This window comes from Eretmochelys imbricata, chromosome 23 (assembly GCF_965152235.1).
Source record: "Eretmochelys imbricata isolate rEreImb1 chromosome 23, rEreImb1.hap1, whole genome shotgun sequence".
Classification (NCBI taxonomy): Eukaryota; Metazoa; Chordata; order Testudines; family Cheloniidae; genus Eretmochelys; species Eretmochelys imbricata.
The window spans coordinates 8,383,720-8,389,619 of record NC_135594.1 but is presented as its reverse complement, the minus strand read 5'-3'; the positions used below and the strand labels follow the sequence as shown (position 1 = coordinate 8,389,619).

Below are 5,900 nucleotides of genomic sequence, written 5' to 3'. Positions count from 1 at the left end.
TGCTAACATACCCGTAGAAACCCTTCTTGTTCCCCTTCACATCCCTTGCTAGCTGCAACTCCAGTTGTGCCTTGGCCTTCCTGATTACACCCCTGCATACCCAAGCAATATTTTTATACTCCTCCCTAGTCATCTGTCCAAATTTCCACTGCTTGTAAGCTTCCTTTTGGAGTTTAAGCACCAGCGCGTGGGGGCAGTCCAAGCAGAAATCCCCTCCCCCCCGACACACATGAGAGAGGTGCTGGGGGCCGTGCTGGGGGCGATGACAGTGGGGTCAGGCATCAGGGCACGTGGCTGTTGGGTGCGTTGCTGGATTCTGGAGAGACCTCCCCTTCTGCCACCAACCTGCCCCACTGGAGCCCAGCACAGCGCCCTCTGCTACCCATGTCTGCCACCATCTCTCCGCTCCACGAAGCTCCCACCACCTGCCTGGGGCAGCGACAGACCCTCTTGCTCCCCAGTTATAACACCTGGCCCTGAGCTAGCCCCTTTCTCCAGCAGATCTCAACGCCCTTCACAAAGGAAGTTGGCATCACTATCCCCACTTTATAGATGGGGAAACTGAGGCACACAAGGGGGACGTGACTTAACCAAGGTCACTCCACAGGCCGGCCATGTCTGTATGCAAAAGCCTGAGGACTTTAACCGGACCAGATTAGTTAAAACATTACAACACCCCCCCACCCCATCCATGGGGATGCCGTTATACCAGTACAAAGGTTTGTTGACTGGTAGAGGCCAAATTACTATCAGACCTCAGGCCAACTGGTGACCCAAACTCCTGAGATGCTTTGGGAAAGCTGCTAAACTCTCACAGGCATTGAAAAATGCCAGTTTGCTAAAATTTGAAGCCTAGCGCCCTGTTATTTGCGTTGCCACGCAACTGTGCGAGAAATGTACTAACCACAAACAAATGGAAATGTATAAATAACATAGTGATGGTAAAAGTTTATGCTTGAGCAGCAGATATGTGATTGTGTGCTGGGAAGTCTATGGTATTTACCAGACACAAATTTTGCAGGCGACAGAGTGATCCCCGTGATGTCTTTTGCCACGGCTTGCATACAGCTTGGACTACTTATAGGTAACTTAGTTCCAGCTTATCTCTTCCTCTTTCCCAATGCAAGGCTGTATGCATGCCGTGGCAAAAGACATCATGGGGATCAGTCTGTCGTTTATATCAACGGCTGCAAAATTTGGTTCAGCAGACTTGGTAATGGATCTGCCTTTCTGTTTGAGCGCTGTACTAATAACTAATAAATACTGGCTGGGGCTTGGGTCCTTGAGGTCTCTTTAAGTAGGAAGTAAGATCGAAGCTGAATTGGTAATAAATCTGCTTCCCTGGGGGATCCTCCAACCCAAGTTTACCGGCTGGAACCGGACCAGGCAGGGTAACAACCTCTGTGTCGGGAGTAAAGACCTAGCCGTGTGTGGAGACTCTGGCTGGGACGGTCTAGGGGCCTACAGGGGAGGGGAAAAGTTTGAAGAAGAGATGTAAGACTAGATCCAGCGAAACGTTAACTCCATCAAGAGTAAAATGTGGGCAAAGAATGGCCCAAATAGTAAAGGAGGGCTTGGATTCTTTGTAAAGAAATGTGCTGTTATGCATGGAGGATCTGGGGCCGCACAGCGTCCGGCCGGCCAGTGGGATCACACGTGTGCGCTGCTTGTCTCTGAGGCTGACCAGAGAGTGGAGGGGAAAGCGTGACCTGGGGCGGCAGCTCAGCATCGGGCGCGCGAGGCTTTTAATCAGAAGCTTAAGGAAGTGACAGAAAATGCTCAGAAAGGGAAGCCGCAGAATGGGGAAGTCAACGGGCGGCTGGCGAGCGCCGCAAGGAAAGCGGAAGGCGGGCAAGGGGAAGGAGCTGAGGAGACGGTGCAGACGTGGGGTTGTCAGAAACGGGCGGAGGACGGTGGAAGTGCTCATCGGCCGGCACAGGAGCAATTGGCTGCGGTGACACTGGGAGCACCGGGGAAGTCGGCTGAGTGCAAGGAGGACCCGGAGGATGTGATGGAGCAGGACAAGCCTCATCGTTAATAATGCAGCTGAGCCGTGTTGGAAGTTAAGAAAATGAACTGCGTGCTGGAAGGAAAAGGTTTGGGGGCACCCCGAGTAAGGAGGAGCGTGGGAGAGATCGGCCCAGGGGCTCTAGAGAGAACTGGGGTAGGAGGCTGCCAGCCGACCGGGTGGGTTTGTGAAGGCCGGGTGCTGGCGTGATGGCAGAATGCTTCTTAAAAGCAACGTCAAAACCTGACATTGTGACAGGCCATAGCAGAAATGCCAGGCAGAGAAGAAACCTGTCCAGGCACTAAGTCAATGGGTTCCCCAAGGGTGCCGGACAGCACTTGGTTCCACCATTTCTGTAGGGGGAAATGGGCCAGAGACGGCAGTTCCCTCCCAGACCCTGCACAAAGCTGGTTGGACGAAGTGTGGGTATTTCCGGAGTTCATTGTATTACAAATGCAAATGGGTCTGGAGTCTGTGGGGATGGGACGTGATTCTTCTGGGGGAGACGTGACTCCAGCAAACCCTGGGAAGGGTCAGGACCATCACAGGACACTTGTGAAACGACCGACCAGCCAAGGCGGGGATGCAAATTCCCACCTCTGCCCCCAGCCTTTCGAAGCGACGCCCTGGGAAGCGAGACACTGGCTGCAAATGACCTGTTTCAGATCGAGGGACCGGCCTGCGGCACTCACAAATTCCCAGGGGTCGTGTTCGCAGCAGAAGCTGTGCTGAGCTTGGAAGCACTGGAAAGCCCGTGGGTGGGTTTGACGGGCTGCACCCCGGCCGGAGCCCTGGCTGGAGTCAGGGGAGGGATCCCTGGTAAGCCCATTAGCAGGCGGGCGGGTTCGCTGATTGGTTTAACATGTGTTCTCGGCAGTGCTGTCACCGTAAGCACCGAGGATTGTCCCCCCACCGGGGCTGTAATGTGTTAACTAGCCTGGGACAGTTACACTCCTACAGCATTTGTGTGTGGGGCTGGAGCCGTGGCAATGGGGTGGGGGCCAACAAAGGCCTCTGTGACACCGCCCCATGCCGGCATTATTGACACGTTTCCCTGCAGCCGGCCTGACGCCCTGCAACGAAAACCTGGCAAGAGATTTTGCTCCGTCAAATGCTTTGAGATGGTGATGTCGGGAGATGGAAACCCAGCTGGGAATTTCCAGCAGGGCAGCGGCTCCCAGTGCTGTTCTCCTGCCCCACATCTGGGCCCGCTACAGCCCTCACTCGACCTCCAGCTCTGTCCAGGTGGGGCCCTTGGTGCCTTCCATAAGGGGTATTACACACAGCGCCACCTAATGGCCAAAGAGTGCAATACAGGTTAGGGCCCCTCCATTCCAGTCCTTTTCCTCAGTGGGTCTTTAGCTCAATGGCAGAGGATTGAGCTTCTAGCTCTGATGGTCCCAGGTTCAAACCCGGGCCGGCCAGCGACAACCCTGGGGAAGCTGCCAAGAGCGATGGGGAGGGGAGGGTGCGGCCGACATGCCTGTGCAGGTCTCACACTGCGCTCTGCCTGCTGCTTCCTCATCGGCGAAGACGACACAGTCTACGAGGGCAGAGGCTGGAGCACCATGGGGGCCCATGCCAAGAACTGGAACGATAAGTCACTGGGAATCAGCTTCCTGGGCAGCTTCTCCAGTATGTGGGTCCCATCTGTACAGATTTCCCTGCTAGGCCCCCAGGGGAACTAGGAAGTTCACAGCTGCTCTTGGTTCCACCGCGGTGGGACACTGGGCTGGGGCACAGGGTCAGGAAAGAGAGGGGGAGGGGGAGCGTGGCGAAGCAAATGTGTGTGTGGAGGCGGGGAGATGCATTACCAAATGCAGTGGGGTGGGGAAGAGAGACACTGACATGGTCAATCAAGAACGGGGCTAGAGGGTGTTTATTTACTCAGGCCACATTCACATCCCCTGAGCAGCAGAGAAGGGCCAGGGGCGTGTGTGAAATTAACAGGGGCCTGCTGGTGTCCTGCAGAAACAGCCCCTGACAACACCACCCTGACCGCTGCTGAGAGCCTGATCCAATGTGCTGTCTTCGGGGGCTTCCTGAGTGAAAGCTACACCCTGAAGGGGCATCGCGACATGAAGTCAACCCAATGCCCCGGGGACGCCCTCTATGAGGCCATAAGCCAGTGGCCTGAGTTTGAAGCCTGAGTCCCTGCAGCCTCGGGGCAGCCCCTGCACCCATCGCTGACCCCGCCCGCGGCTTCTGCCTGCTTGAGCTACACCTCTGCCCCCAAGCATGGGGCGGCCTCTCACTTCTCGCCCACCTGCTGCCTCCTGAGGCCTGGAGAGCAGGGCTCTGAGAGTTGGGGTTACCCTCCCGTCTCCCCTGGGATCTGCTGCCTCCCCCACCCCCGAGGGCTCAGATTTCTAATGGCGCCTGGAAGCCACCTGCCTCCCCCAGGCTACTTCCTTCAGCAGACGCCAGGCCTAGCCCCTCGCTCCCACCCGCAACGGGCATGTCAGCTTAGCCCAGATCCACACACAGCCAAGCCCAGGGTCTTACAGTGTCCAGGGGGGTGGGGCCAAGCCTCAGCCGAGCTCTGTGGTGACGGCCCTGCCAATCCCTGGGCAGCTCAGGAAACATCGCCTCCATTCCCGTGTGAAACGTCTGAGCAATTATCAATTCCAGAGTGAAATCCGCCTCTGCCCCCAGCTCCCCCGAGCTCTGCAGCGAAGATTTCATCTGGAATCCCCCAGAAACCGGTCGCTAGTTAACCCCCGACAAAGGGAACCCAAGTGTCCCTGAGCCCTGACACTCGGCTCTGCCTGGCCCCCGCAGGGTCTGCCTCTCAAAGCTTTCAGCCCTCGCCCCTTTCGCCCCGACAGTCCGTTCCCACGAGCCTCTCTCACTGAGGGGGGCAAAGTGTTTGGACGGGGAAGGACCCGTCGGGTGGGTCGCAGAGTCCCACAAAGGGGTTTTTAGTTCAAGTGCAATTTGCCTTTACCTCAGCGCCCCGCGGCTTAGTGCTTGCTTTGCTTGGGAGCTACTGAGCAGTGACAATAAACCAGCTTCTAGCACATGAAAAGTTGAAGCGCCGGGAATCATTTCATCTCCTGTTAAACCATAACCACCCTGCCGCTGGGCTGGGCTGGGCGAGCTCAGAGGGTGTGATTATGGTCTGTCAGATTAGCACTAAGAGGCCCCCTTGGGCTAGGTGCTATACACACAGAACATGAGACAGGCAGTCCCTGCCCTAAAGAGCTCACAGTCTAATTAGACAAAGGAGGGGAGGGGAAACTGAGGCACAGGGAGGGGAAAAGGGTTTTACCCAAACTCACAGGGCCAGTTAGTGGCAGAGCGTGGAACAGATCCCCTGGGTGCAGTCAAGTGCTCTGCCCACTAGGCTGTGCTGCCTCTCAATCCAGAGGGAGGAGGTGGAGCGAAACCAAGGGGGTGCTGGTTCCGCATGGGTCACACACAGTCAGGCCCGGCAGCCCTGAGCTGAAGGAAGGGGAGGGGAGCTGGGGTTTGCGCCTGCTGATGGGAGCTGGGGCTGTGGCTGGAGACTGGCAGGAGGGGCCAGAGCGGACAGAACAGCCATGCCAGGAGCAGTGTCCCAGCCCCACAGTGCCCAGGGCTGCCCAGCATGTGGGAAGGGGGCAGCAGCACTGACAGGGCAGCTCTTTGTTACGAGAGTCGCTGTGGAGCAGCCCCCGAGCGAGGCTGGGAGCCCAGCACCCCAGGGCTGGACGGGCCCCGTAAACAGGAGCAACCCCTGGTGGGCTGGCAGCTGGAGGCCACACTGCAGAGAGTGCAGGTCTGGCCCCCCCGCAGCCCCCGGTGTCCTGCCCCTGGCACCGTCCAGGTTCAGCCCAGTTATTTCTGCTTCTGAGCCGTGGACCCTGGGGGACGCGACCAGCTGGGATCCAGGCTCCCTGTTGGGAAGAGG

At 57.4% G+C, this 5,900-nt stretch overlaps 1 pseudogene; it reads left to right on the top strand.

Moving 5' to 3' along the window:
- Nucleotides 1–2,071: 2,071 nt before the first annotated feature.
- Nucleotides 2,072–4,354, top strand: LOC144278743 (peptidoglycan recognition protein 1-like; annotated as a pseudogene).
- Nucleotides 4,355–5,900: the final 1,546 nt, after the last annotated feature.